Source organism: Ambystoma mexicanum, chromosome 3p, assembly GCF_040938575.1.
Source record: "Ambystoma mexicanum isolate Mex_15411 chromosome 3p, UKY_AmexF1_1, whole genome shotgun sequence".
Lineage (NCBI taxonomy): Eukaryota > Metazoa > Chordata > Amphibia > Caudata > Ambystomatidae > Ambystoma > Ambystoma mexicanum.
The window spans coordinates 331,498,586-331,512,945 of record NC_090925.1 but is presented as its reverse complement, the minus strand read 5'-3'; the positions used below and the strand labels follow the sequence as shown (position 1 = coordinate 331,512,945).

General features: G+C 50.3%; 1 protein-coding gene across 2 annotated transcripts in view; it reads left to right on the top strand.

Annotated features, from left to right (window-relative positions):
* STK35 (serine/threonine kinase 35) overlaps window positions 1-13,699 on the top strand; it is a 123,496-nt gene extending 109,797 nt beyond the window's left edge. For both annotated transcript variants that reach the window (XM_069650910.1, XM_069650911.1), the window contains exon 4: window positions 9,446-13,699. The gene's annotated coding sequence lies outside the window, so the exon portion shown is untranslated. The remainder of the gene's footprint in view (window positions 1-9,445) is intronic.
* Window positions 13,700-14,360: the final 661 nt, after the last annotated feature.

Sequence of the window (14,360 nt, the reverse complement as noted above, 5' to 3'; positions counted from 1 at the left end):
TCCCTCAAAAAAAAAGACAAGGGTGCGCCCGAGGCCTTGGCGGGGCTGGTTGTTACCAAACGGATGTTCGAGGCCCGTGCAGATAAGGCTGTTACCGTGCCTGGGTCCGAGGTCCCTCATTCAGAGGCTAAAGCTACCAACAGTTCTGAGAGGGCGGACAAGGCTTTGTCGGTGAAAGCGGTTGCTCACCGTTCCCTTGTGGGGATAACAGATCTGTTGAGGGGGCAAAGTTCTTCTTTTACCGGCAGTGCCGAGGACCTTTCTTGGAAGGCTAATTTGGCGGTTGGTATGTCTCAAACATTCAGTGTCTCATAGTACCGGCTCTGCCGAGGTTCCTTATGTCAAGGCTAAGATTAAGACCCCTGATCCATCGACGGGGACCCCTGCCTCACTTCCTCATGTGCCGCAGTTCCCCTCAGATGAAGGACAAAATGGCGCCCATTTTTGCCACGGTGGCCATTTTAGGTGCTACCCCTACAACTACACCATCGGCCTCTGGTGTAGGGCGCAGTCCCTTGGGTGAACCTAAGGATCCTTGTGCGCATCCTTACCGGCCAGTTTATGATTGGAACGCCCGGATGCCTCTTCCACACAATGTTTCGTTGCCCGCGGGGGCGGCTCCTTTGATTTATGTGGATATGTCGGTGGAGGGGCCAGTGTGGCACCCTTCCCCGTTACGTCCCTGGATTTGTCCACCTCATGAGAGGCCTCCTCGGGTTCCGAAGCAATCTCCTGAGGATGCTTTTTTTCGGTACTTTTCAAGCGCTTATGCGCACCGACCCCTTGAGGGAATATTTCAAAGGGCTTTTCAAGGACATATGTCCACCTGTGCCTCTGGCTCCACCCGTTCCTCCGGTGGTTCCGCCAGCGCCTCCTTGCCTGTGGTGCCTCCCCTGGCTCTTCCGCCTGTGCCTCCATTGTCCCCAGTGGACAAGGCAGCGCCTGACACGGCTCAGCAGGATCCTGACCTGTCAGATGACCCTCAAAGCGATCAGGACAGCGAGGACCTTCCCTGCTCTATAGGAGCCTTTCATGACCGGGTACTGGACATGATGAGTTTCTTAGATGTTCCGGTGCCCCAGGCACCTGCTCTGCTGGAGGGCGTGCTTTCTGGGGCGTTCACCCTGTCTCCCTTGGAGCGTACCAGCCTGTTCCTGCAGAAGGACATTCTGGCTGAGGTCCGAAGAGTCTGGGGAAAAGCCACACTCTGGACTTTTTGTCAATAAGAAGATTGACGTGAGTTACAGGCTGCATTCTTCAGAAGAGGTGGCCCTGTCATTTTGTCTGCCCCCCTCCTCCACAGTGGTGGCTGCGGCTGCTTTGCAGTCCAGGCCTGCAGCATCCTCTTCTACGACGGCTGCTCAGGTTCTGGGAAAGGACAAGCTGCTCAACTCCCTTGGGCAGAAGATTTTCGCTAACTCGGCCTTGCAGCTCTGGCAGGCTAATGCGGAACTGGTGTTAGCGGGGGTGAATATGAAGATGTGGAAAGGTCTACTGGAGTTCATTCGAGTCGAGAAGCTGGAGTATTTTAAGGCGGGTTTATCTGATGCTAGGGTCTTGGCCCAGGATCTGCTTGAGGCCGTGGCTCATCACGTCGACACGTCGGCTCGGGGCCTTACGCTGAGAGTTGACACCTCGACGGGCTTGGTTGCATGCCACCAAGTTCTCAAAGGAGGTGCAGGACAAGGTGTTGGACCTGCCGTTTGACAGTAAGGAGCTTTTCAATTCCACAACGGATGTGGAGCTCACAAAAACGAAGGATAGCACCCAGACAGCAAAGTCCTTGTCCGTCATGGTTAAAACTCCTTTCAGGACCCAGAGACTGCTGTCGCAAAGCCGTCCCTCCTATGGTTTCAGGGGGTTTCTAGACCGGAAATCCCGCAGAGTTGGATACTCCTTGGGTAATAACCGCCAGAGGCAGCAAAGGACTCGGTTTTTCTCCCGCTCCTCAGCCTCCTCCTCGGGTTCAGGTGATAACACCACTGAAAAGCCTGCAAAATTAGGGTTCTCCGCGTTCGCACGAGACCTCAGTGGGAGGACGCATTGCGTCTCATTGGGAGGCGTGGCAGACCATCACCGAGGACAGGTGCGTCTTGTCAGTTGCTCGGGCGGGCTTACACTTGCCCCCTACCCCACCCTTCAACCCTCCTTTCCAGCAGTCTGGATCGCCCTCACTAAAAGCTGAGGTGCAGAAACTGCTGGATCTCAGAGCTGTGGAACCGTTCCCCTTGGGGAGCGAGAGAAGGGCTTCTACTCCCGGCTGTTTACGGTGCCCAAACCCAACCAGGCTGGACCTGCGCACCATCCTAGACCTTTCCCAGTTCAATCTTTTCCTACCCCAAGAGAAATTCAAGATCACGCTCGGCCAGATACGGTACGGTCCTCCTTGCAGATGGGCAATTGGCTCAGCATGGTGGACCTTCAGGATGCGTACATGCATATTCTGATTTGCAATCAACACAGATCTCCGTTTCGAGGGGATTGGGTCCTCCGACGTATTCCATATCTGACGGGTAATGTCCACAGCTGTGCTGCTTCGGAAAATCTTTGGCGTCCTGCGCCGTCCCCGAGGACCTCCTCCGATGGCCGACGTCACCCCATTTGTGATAAGTAGGACGCACAACGCCCATAGCCTCAGTTCCGTTTTTTCCACGAACGTGTTCGCTTCGTGAATCTCGGTACGCCTCGACTCGTTGGAGTTTGCTATTTGCTATTCTCGGTTCGTTGAACCTGTTTGTTTTTTTTGTGCAGACCTGTTCGTGGCGATGTCTACTTCGTCTTCAACCCCGCGTCCGGGCTTCAAGAAATGCGGGGACTGTGGGTCCAAGATGTCGGTCACGGACTCTCACGACGCCTGCCTCTGGTGCCTCGGGGAGGCCCACGATACGGACTGTCGACTGCCAGTCGCTCACAGCAAAGGCCTTGCGGGAACGCAAGAAGCTGTCGGTAGGCCGGGTGTCTAAGCCCCGGGAGTCGAGGTCTGCGGGGCTTTCGACGAATGACTCGAGGGGCGACTCTGCGTCATCATCGGAAGTCCAGTGGGTCTCCTTCCAGGAGTCGGCCTCGCCACTCCTCCGCCTCTTCGAGGCATTCCCGGAAGCGCCAGCATAGGTCGCCTTCCGAGGACTCCGCCCGTCGGCGGGTCGCTTATCCCTCCATGCAAGCGACACCGGAGGAATGGGCTTCCTTCGGGAAGCAGATGCTAGCGATTCTTGACTCGCAGGGCACCGATCCGTCCGCGCCTCCGAGTGGGGTCGGTCGGCACTGGTCGAGACACCACTCGTATGCCTTCGGGCTCGGGTGGTCGGCACGGCTCGCGGGAGAGGTCCCGCTCGGGCAAGGGTAGCCGTTCTCGCCATGCCCGTTCCAGGTCCCGGTCCTTGACGCGCTTGAGGCCGCATGATCCTGTGCCGTCTTCAAAGAAGACATAGACGCCTGTGGTGCCGAGGTCGTTGACTATTTCTCTCGAGGCTCCGCCTCCGAGGGGGTCGTCGGCGCCTAGGTCGTCGAGAGACCCGCTCCGGTTTCGAGGCCTGTGTCGCTTCCGATGCTGGCGGCGATGCAGCTGACATCGATGCCTTTTCTTTCGGCGCCGACTCCTTTGGCACCCTCGACGCCTTTCGAGGCGGTGCTGTCGGGGGGCCCCGTGGCACGGGGTTTGCCCCTAGAAAGGCTCCGGCTAAGGTCAGGCACTGCTTTGGTCCCCAGAGGTCTTCCGCTCCTCGCCTGGAGTACATTTCAGAGGGTGATGAAGGCTCTGACGGCTTGGTTCCGGTTCCAGATGAGCTTATCTCGGGCCATAGCCAGTTTGATGACCTGGGGCAGTCACTGCATGATGCCAGTGGACTGGACACCTCTCCGGAGGTGGAGTTTTGTAGGCCGGAGCCTGGCACTCATGCCGATTCTTCATATCGGCGCCTTATGTCTCGGGTCACCGAGTATTTGGGTTGGTCAGCTCACCCAGGGGAGTTCGTTCAGGATGATCTCACAGACATCCTTGATCTCGGTCCCCCACTGACCGGTTTTGCCGTTTCATATGGCTCTGCAGAGAAGGGTGGCAGCGGATTGGACTGCTCCGGAGAGTCTCCCGGCAGTGGGCAAGTCTTTGTCGCGAAAATACCGTCCAGCCAGTAGCGACCCCTGCTACTTGTCCAGGCACCCCACTCCGGAGAGTTTGATGGTGCAGGCGGCTATGGCCCCGGCAAAGCAGGCGTCGTATCCTACCATCCCTCCGGATAGGGACGACAAACGTTTTGACGGCTGGGCGAAGAAAGTGTTTTCTTCGGGGCATATGGCGCTTCAGGCGGCCCACTCCATATGTGCTTTGTCTCGTTTTCCACACACTCTGTGGAACTGTGTTGCATTAGCGGCTGAACATATTCCCGAAGGGGACGAACGGGATGGTTTCCTTGCTATGGTTCAGGATGGCAAGGATGCCATGTGTGAGGCCGTTCAGTCGGGTTTGGACTTGGCAGATTGTGTCAGCCGGTCCATGGCGGCGAGCACCATAATGCGCCGGTTTGCGTGGTTGCGGAAGTCTGGGTTCGCTCCTGATGTGCAGTCCCGGCTCCTCAACATGCCCTTTGACGGTGAACACCTTTTTGGCAGCAAGGCTGACGAGAGCCTTGAGAGGTTGCAGACCTCCAAAGCTGCAGCAAAGTCGTTGGGCGCTGCAGTTCGCCAGCCTCCGCCTTTTCGTCCTAGGGGACAGCAATGGAGGGGAGGTTCCTTTCACTATTACTCGTCCTTCAGTAAAGCAAGGGGAGCTAGCAGTCAAAGAGGCCATCGTAAGAGTGCCAGAGGTGGAAACAAAGGTACTCGAGGTGCCAAGGCTGCTCGGGCAGTTGCCTATTTGCCCTCCGGCAACACTGCAGCCGCTACCACTCAGTCATGAGGCCAGGTCCCATGGTTCGCCAGTTGGGGGAAGGCTGGCGCAGCATCTTGTAGAGTGGCAAGCCATTACTTCGGATGTGTGGGTTCTGGAGATCATAACCCACGGCTACTGTCTTCGTTTTCGGCAGAGGCCTCACGACAATCCACCAGGGAACCTCTGTGAAGTGTCCGGATCCGCTCTTTGCGCAGGAAATTCAACCCCTGCTGGAGAAAGGCGCCATAGAACTGGTGCCTGTAGAGGAGAGGAACAAGGGATGGTATTCCCCTTATTTTTTGGTTTCGAAGAAAGACTGGGGATTGAGACCCATCATGGACTTGCACGGTTTGAACAAACTCCTCAGGAAGGACAAGTTCAAGATGGTGACTCTTTCTCAAGTCCTCCAGGCCCTTCAACTTCAGGACTGGTTGGTGTCTCTCGACCTCAAGGATGCTTACTTCAATGTGCCAATCCATCCCAAGCACAAGAAGTACCCGAGGTTGGCGACTCGCACTTTCAGTTTCCGGTCCTGCCGTTCGGATTGACCTCCGCCCCGAGGGTCTTCACCACGCTCATGGTAGTGGTGGCAGCGCACCTCAGGAAAGGGGGATTCACTCTCCCGAGCAAGTCCTGGATCATCTGTCAGTCACCTGCCACTCCCTCCACAAGCTGGGCTTCTCCCTCTTCTTAAAGTCCCATTTGACACCAACTCAGAGGCTCCAGTACATCGGAGCAGTGCACGACACGTCCCTGGGGCAGTGTTTCCTCCCCAGGTGATGGCTCATCACATTCGGCATTCAACTTGCCCAGACTCTCCCAGCGTTCGAGTTCTTGAGACTGCTCGGCCTCATGGCATCCTGCATTCTTCTGGTGCAAGAGGCCAGGTTGCGGATGAGATCTTTGCAGTGGGCACTCAAGCTCCAGTGGTCTCAGTCCTCCGGCAGGATGTCGGACCCTGTTCAGGTGCCGTCTTCGGTCGCCCGGGACCTTCTGTGGTGGGCCGACAAAGGCAATCTGAGGGAGGGGGCTCCATTTTTGGCTGCCCTGGCCGGAGGTGACAATCGTGTCGGACGCATCCCTCACGGGATGGGGAGCTCATGCCAACGAGTTGACAGTCAGCGGTCGTTGGTCTCCGTCGGAGTCCAGACTCCATATCAATCTGTTGGAGCTGAGGGCTGTCAGGCTAGCTCTGAAGGCTTTTCTGCCGACTGTGCAAGGAAAGAATGTCCTGACTTCCTCTGTGCAGGGAGGCGATGCTGCTCTGGTTCTGGGCAATCCAGCAGGAAGTTTCGATCTCGGCAGTTCATCTGGCAGGAGACGAAAACGAGATGGCAGATGCTTTGAGCAGGCAGAGCGCGATCTCTCACGACTGGGAGTTGGCTCAGGAGATTCTCCTGGAGATCTTCGCCCTTTGGGGAACCCCTCAAGTGGACCTCTTCGCCTCCAGTGTCAACCGGAAGTGCGAGAGGTTCTGCTTGCGGGAATTTCCTCCACACTGAGCCTTAGAAGACGCGTTTGTGGTGGAGTGGTCATTCTCACTGCTGTACGAGTTTCCTCCAGTCCCCGTCATCCCGCAAGTACTGCGGAGGTTCGGTTCCCGGATGATCCTCATTGCTCCTGCGTCGGCCCGGAGGACGTGGTACCCGGACCTTCTCGACTTGGCCATCTGCCCTCCACGTAGTCTTCCCTACCGAGACGATCTGCTCTCACGGAGGGGGGGGGGGAGGGGTCAGGTTCTCCATCCAGAGGTCGGGTGCCTCAACCTTCATGCATGGTTTCTGAACAGTTGAGGTATAAGGATTGGGACCTCCCTGAAGACGTGATGGAGGTGTTGCTTTCGTCCAGAAGGCCCGCAACAAAGTCCCTTTGCCGTTGGAGGAAGTTCTGCGACTGGCGCAGGGTTAAGAATGTGGATCCTTTTGCATGTGAAATTCTCATGGTTCTGTCTTTTTTGCTTTCTTTGGCCCACAGGGGCCGGCCTTCAAGTGGGTAACATTAAAGGTTACCTGGCAGCGCTGTCCATATTTAAGCGCTCGTCTGAAGTGTTCCTATTTTAAAATTCCTTCTGAAAGGGCTCACTAATGTGTTCCCTCCGTCACCCTTCCAGGTGCCCGGTTGGGATTTGAACCTTCTGTTAACTCAAACGGTATTTTTAGTTGCGGTCACTTCTGCTCGCAGAGTGAGTTAGTTACAGGCACTTTCAGTTAAGCCACCCTTCACTGTGTTTCATAAGGACAGGGTTGTCCTTAGAGTTTGTCCTTCTTTTCTTCCAAAGGTGGTGTCGGAATTTCATTTAGGCCAGAATGTTGTTCTTCCGGCATTTTATCCTCCTCCACATCCTGGTAAGGCCGAGGAGAGGCTCCATAGGCTTGATCCTAGGAGAGCGTTAAGCTTTTACATTTCACGCATGTCCCGGGTCAGAGTGGACAATCGGCTCTTTATTGGTTACGCTGGAAAGCATTTGGGACAGGCTGTGAAGAAACACTTAGTCTCGCTGGATTATTTTGGCTATCTGAGAGTTGCCGCTTGGAGGGTAAGGACCCACCGGTTGGCTTACGGGCCCATTCTACCAGGGGTATGGCTGTCTCTACTGCCCTGCAGAGGGGTGTTCCTATTAGCAACATCTGTGATGCAGCCACCTGGGCTTTGGTACATACCTTTGTACGTCACTATTCCCTCGATTCCATCCGGGGGCAGGATCTGGCCTTTGGCAAGGCGGTCCTTTACCCCGCAATTTGATTGGGCATGCTAAATTTCTGTTTTCTAAATCCTTTTCCCACCTCCTTACATTGGTACTGCTTTGGGAGGCTGTCATAGATCTGAAATACGTCAGAGGACCCAATCCCCTCGAACAAGTTACTCTCTTACCTGGTAACGTTCTTTCGATGGGATGGTCCGACAACGTATTCCATATCGCTCCTTCCCTGCTACAGAATTTCTTATGCGATTGCAGCTTACGTTTCCGCAAGGCTTTGTGTCAGACCGGCAGAAGACTGGTGGCACAAGTTCTGGGGAAAAAACAACTGAGGCTACGGGCGTCGTGCGTCCTACTTATAACATCCAGTGACGTCGGCCGTCGGAGGAGGTCCTCGAGGGCGGCGTATCGACGTCTTCGACGCAGATGCCGAAGATTTTCCGAAGCGGCACAACTGTGGTGATTACTGTCATAGATATGTAATACGTCGTCGGACCATCCCATCGAAAGAACGTTACCAGGTAAGAGTAACTTGTTCTTCTCACCCATAATCCTAGCCTTGTCATTGCATTCGCTCCCTTCACTGTTCTTCTTCCTTTACTTACCAGCACTATTGTCTCCTTTGACAATCTCTGCCCCCTTGTCCCAAGTCCACAATCTCTATCAACTTGCTCAATTGCTCCCATATCATTCATTCCCTCTTGATTCCCATTCTTTCCTTTTGTCCTTTCATTCTGTCTGTTCTGTTTCCCTACCTCACTCATTTCCTCTCCTTTGTGTTTCCTCACCTACAACTCCTGCTTTTTCTCTCTGCCTGCCTAATTCTTCTTTTCCTCCTATTGGACACATCTTTGTTGCCCCCTGTTTTTTCTTCATCCCAGTTTCCATGAGCTCTCCTCTTCCTAGTCTTTCCTCCAATCTTCTCTCCTTTCCCTTCTAGCATGTCTCCTGCAGCTTCTCATATTAACTAGTTTCTCGTTTAGCTCTCTGCCTCTTGCCTCCTGGTTGGCCTCTTCCCCCTGCCCCCTTCTGTTCTTCCCCACCCCCTCCAGTCTTTACCCAATATTTTCTCTCCAAGTTTTTGTTTTTCTTCCTACTCTCCCTCCTTTTTGTCTTGTCGCCATTGTTGCAACCTTCTGCTCTTCCTGGCTTTCCTTTGTTCATCCTGCTCCTCGTTATTCCCATTGGATACGGACATGTGAACTGCATCCGATCCATTAGCTATGGCAGATGAATGATGCAGTCTGCAGTGAAGTAGCTACACGATTTACAGAGGCATACATCTAGCAACTAGGGATTTAAACTTTGAAGTTGATTCACAAGTCTTGCAGTGCTGGGATCATACTTAAAGAAGGTACCCGTTTTTCATTGAAAGAAGGGTTGCATGCAATAGGTTACAAAATTGGGCATGAGCAGGCAAAAAGTAGCACCTGGTGAGTCAAAAAGTACCCATGTTACTTTGAAGGCATCAAAAACACACCATTTGAAAGCTGGGTGCTCTGCTTTGCGTCTACCCCACACAGATTCCATAGGTGTTAACAGGTACGCTCAAAATACCTTCACTGCAGCTATTCTATTCCTCAACAAAAGATTTGTATGCGTAGGTGTGGCATCCAAGAAGATCGGGTACCTGTGACTTCAATGTCTAATCATACTTAAGAATGGCACTTACCAACAGTGTACGTTGTCGGACGTAAGCATGTGTTGTAGTCCTGACCTGCAAGAACTTGTATCTAGTACTATGACATGGATTGATGGGTGTACATGGAGGACTTTCAGATCCATTGACACAGCTGTGCTTCCGCTGCATCTATGTATTAGTTTGCAGGATGATCAAAATCGCCAAGCTTCTAACTTTTTTTTTTTTCCTTCTCTTCCAGGCTTGGACAGGGTCCTACATCTCTCTGAACACTGAAGACAAGAGGCTGATTGCTGGGAGACCATCTGAATACCCCACACTGAGACTTATTTTTCACCCTTTGTTTATCAGAGCCTCTTCATCAGATACGATGCTATGCAATGATTAGCCTGGATGGGGACGAAGAAGAGACAACAAGATGTGTTTTGAGGGTTGCTACCCCGACCCACTGTAGTTTCCAAATATAACTAATGGTACTTCTGGGGAAGATACTTTCTTCGCATTAAAGCCTGTTGATCTAGCGTGCAGCATGTAGCGCCCCTTCAACTTTGCCAAAATTCTGCCAACCTCAATGCCACCCCCCCACCCCCTTGCCCAAGAAACATGTAAAGTTGTATTTGTGCTGCTGCTTTTGGGGTAGTTTTGATTTCTCCAGCAGTGCCTCAACAGCAGTCATTGGGCCCTGCCTTGCTGACTGCGTTGGTGCTGTGCAGAAGGTTCTCGCCATGGGCGAGTAAGGAAATGTCCTATGTCATTGCAGGTTGCACTTACATAGTCTTCACACCTGCTTCTGGCACACTTGGTTCTGGTCGAACATTAAATCAGTTCCACTACTTGGAGCAACATGTCACACTAGTCCATCTTGTATCCTACCCTTTCCCAACGGATGCAAGTGGGAAGAGTGGAGTAGGTCTTGGAGTGGGTGAGTAATCTGAACGCCTGACTTCAACCGAGAACATAGTCTTGTACTGTTTTGCTTAAAAACAATGCTACAGCCGCCCTAGTTTTACATGGAGGTCCTGATGCTTGTGTATGTAGCATTTGTGGCAGACGTATATTAAGTCGTCGAGTCGCATGGAGCGCTTCCATTTTAGACTCTAGGATATCAGTTTATTGGAGAGCAGGCATCCATGATTGAACTCACTGCCACACTATTGCATTCTTATTACACAATACCTAGATTGGTAGGCACCAGTGGGTCGAAGTAATGGATTTATTCTTGCACATGTGTAGTGTCTGCTCTTTTTTTAGCAGTGACCACTGTCGCCTTGCCCTTGCCTCATTCTATATTTCACCTTCTCTAGGTTGCTTTGCTGGCCATTGAGAGGTTAAAGCACTTGCCTTCTGACTAGGTAACAAACAAAACATGTAATCTGTTGAGTTGTTGGGTAGAGCTTTAAGCTGGAAATTTTAAATTACCCAACAAGTTATAATAGTACACCATTCTCTGCAATCCTAAGCACCGTTATCTGCTTCTGTATCTGAAACGTCACCACGGCTTAATGGGCACTGCTGTACCAAACGTATCGTCCAGCAGTGTGTTCTCATACTTAGCTGAGGCACCAGTGGTTTTTTTTTTTAAATTTGTTTTTTTTATTTTTTTATTTTTATTTTCCTCCGCCCCCTTTCCTGGTCCTTTGGTAAACTAGTGATGTGATGAATGCCTCAAAGAACCTTACCATCCTCTCTATCAGTTTAGCCTTTTTTTCCATTCAAGTTTAAATGATCCAGGTAAATTTCCCTTTGTCTGGTAGTTAGTATTGCTCTTTCTCTGCATTCTGCAACTCCTTGTTTTCCCAGATACTAATGTGGCCCTAAGATTTGAAAAGCACGTTTGTTTTGATTGTAATATTTGCCCTAGGTATGCAGGAAGGTTTGGCGCTATGGTGATATCCCAGAAACTGTGTTCTTAGGCAGGTCGTTAGACTTCCAGGTTGCGTGTCACTTTGAAGAAAGCCAGGTTTGCTAAGTGCCTGCCTACTGTTTGAGATTGCTTTGTTGCTGAGACCCGATGGGGGAAAACTCTGCCTGGTATATCCTGATTTTTGTTGAAAACCGCAGTGCCTTAAGGGGGAGAGGGTGAAGTATGTTTTCTTGAGCTACAATTGAGCTGTTTTGGATTTTGGGAGATGCCTTAAACTTTCAGTTCTATACTGGGTGGTACCTTTTTGTTTGACTGGGCGGGGGTGTGATATATGCCATCTGAAGCTAATCATAGCTGTTGAGTAGAATGACAGTTTGGCTTAGTTTTCACCTCCACTATTTTAGCGTAGCCACATTGCCTATACTTGCAAACAGATTTCATAGATGTTCCTAAATTTGTCCCTAAATTTGTCCCTATATCTATTCAATCTAACATCTTCTCCAAAGGACTTTGGTAGTGTGGGGATTGATGCATCCATATACCTGCATTGTTCCATCGTGCCTTCATTCGTGTCCCTGGCACACATGAAGCTGCATTTTTTTTTTCTTTTGCTTTCCTTTATTTTACACCATGAAGGGTTAGAAACCTTCCAGTATCCCAAGACCCCACAGTAACCTTCCCCATTGTAGACAATGGGCTTTTGCGTGGCACTGCACAGGTGTCTTGTTTAAAAAAAAAAAAAAAAAAAAAGAAATACCCTTTGCACCATCACTTGTGCCTGTGGCAGCTAACATTGACTGCTGGTTTCTCATGCTTTTAGGTTCGTATCTGAGGGGGTGAAGAGTGTTTTGGTGGATGTTGGTTTATCATATGAGTATATTTTATGTACACTTCCTGCCTGACAACCCTCTACCCTCCCCAAACACTCATGCTTAGTTTTTCTTTGTATTGCAGGGGCTACAGTATGACCCATTGTGTCCTTTATCTTAACCTCTTTTAAATGAATATTTGCTTAATTGCATTACGCACACGTGTGTGCTGCTCGTTTCCTGCTCCAGCTCTTCTCTTTTGTGGTGTACCTGCAATACCTGTCAAATTTTGATGTGCCATAGCTTTCTCATTTTTCCTTTTTGAATTTCGAAATCAATGCCTTGTATGCGGAGCAGCAGAGTCGGTTATACCGGGTTTGTCATTGTAGTCATGGGGCTGTCTTCCAACGCTGCTCGACTTTGTGTAAACCATTTTACCCCCCGCCCAACTGATACCATTGACCTTGTCCCAGTGGCTTTGCCAGTAAATTCAAATGTGCCAATCTGTTCATGCATTGGGTAACACGTCTTCCCCCTTGGATCCTACAATGCTGTTTTTAATGGGTAATTACCACATCCAAGATCATGTGGAAAAGTTCTGATGCCCATGTTCCTCGGGTGGTGGTCTACTTTGTTCCCCATTGCATATCCTGCAATGTCACCATAGTTGTAGATGAGCAGTTTATTTTTCCTCCTTACATTAATTTGTATTACCAACTTCGAGGCCACTTGTGGTGATGGCCTGTTCAGGAACCCGTGATTATGCTCCTGCAGCCAAACTGCTTCTAGTTTACTGAATCTGGTTCAAAGGAGTGGTGAAGTGTTGGCTCGCACAACCAAGAAGCCAACATGAGAGCTAGCAAACTGGTCCTCAACAATGTTTACAGAGCCATGTTCTCCACAATGTTGAATGGGGTTGATTTGGGAGCTACTGAAATCGGACCCAACACTGGGCATCTATTGCTTATTTCTACATCTGAAAGGTGGCCAGTCCTGTGGGGGATGGAAAGGCGGGTCAGAATAACTAGCAACCTGCTACTTCTGTTTGGCATTTAAGTCTCCTCTCAAGCCTAGGTTGCCATGTACAGGACGGGGATAGGAAGTGCTAGTAGGACTGTTGCACAGGTGGGTGGCATAACTAACATTTTGTATCATGATGGTGTATTGCATAACCAGACGGGGGCACAGCATCAGATGGAAATGCATGCTGTGTAACTCAAAGGAGGGGTTGGATCACATAAAGAACAGCTAGCTACTGTGTGTAGGGTTCCTGCTCCTGTGCAAAACCTATTGGGCTTCAGAATGGCAGGGTTTCATTTGGCATGTTGGCAATGGCAAGAGCTACCCCTTTTCTTCCATGGGGAGTGTGGCTCGCGAATGAGTTATTTGAGCAGGGAAGTGTAGTCCTGAAATGCACCTTGCAGCAGTCTCCATGTTGGCTCTACTATAGGCTAACTTGAACAGTACTGGGAGGGTGTTTTCTAACATGTTGGTTCTCCTTCAAGATGCGTCACTGAAGAGCTACTGAGGACTCTTAAGGTAACATGCAAAGGGAACCGTTGAACCCAATGTAAGGGAAGATCTTTTGAACTCTAGTCAATTCCTCTGTATTCGTGTTTTTCTTGTTTTGCACAGAAGCTGGTGATAGGACCTTTGTGTAAACAAATTCATAGAGCAATTTTTTTTTGTACTTGGTTGGAGTTTTCTCCTAGTCATTGTATTTAAGTTCTTTGAACACTGTGGTTACCCTGATGTGTATGAATGGCCGAGACACTGTAAATTAAAATGTTTGCGTGAATAATAAAATTGGGGTTCAAAAAGCCATACACCATACAGAAATGACTTGTTTTTTTTGTGTTTTAGAGCGCTGTTGATTTGAATGGCGTCCTTAGTGTCTGGTCTTAAGCAGCACCTTAGCTATGATGGCATTTCCTAATCAAATCTTGCAAGTTTAATAGATGTTTGGTATTCTTGATCCTAACTCTAAGAACTGTTTCAATTGCAAGTGTGCATGCACAAAGTGATTTCTTTAACATGCTGTCAGTGACCTTGATCCCAGCCCTACAACTACTGTGTATGCCTGACCAGTCATACTTGATTATCAGACGGTGTGAAGACCTGCACTGGGCAAATGGGCTTGCCACGCTGCTAGATGGTGAAAGCGTGGAAACCCAATCTGATGGATACATTCAATGGAGAATGCAAGCTCTGCATCTTGGTTACGGAGAAGCTGGTGCCTCCTGTCCAGAAAGTGAGGTGTGTGGGGGGCGAAGGGGTTAGAGAAGTAAGTTTTCTTACAGTTCTTTACTGGTCAAGCCTTTTACTCATTTAATAAAAGCAAAGTATCTTAACGTATACATCAAAATCAATTTCATGATGCACTCCAAATAAATTGCATAATAAACTTCCAAAACTGTACGAAACCTGAAATGTGTTTCCTATTCATAAGTCTGATCTAACTTCATGCGAGAAGTTGAATTACG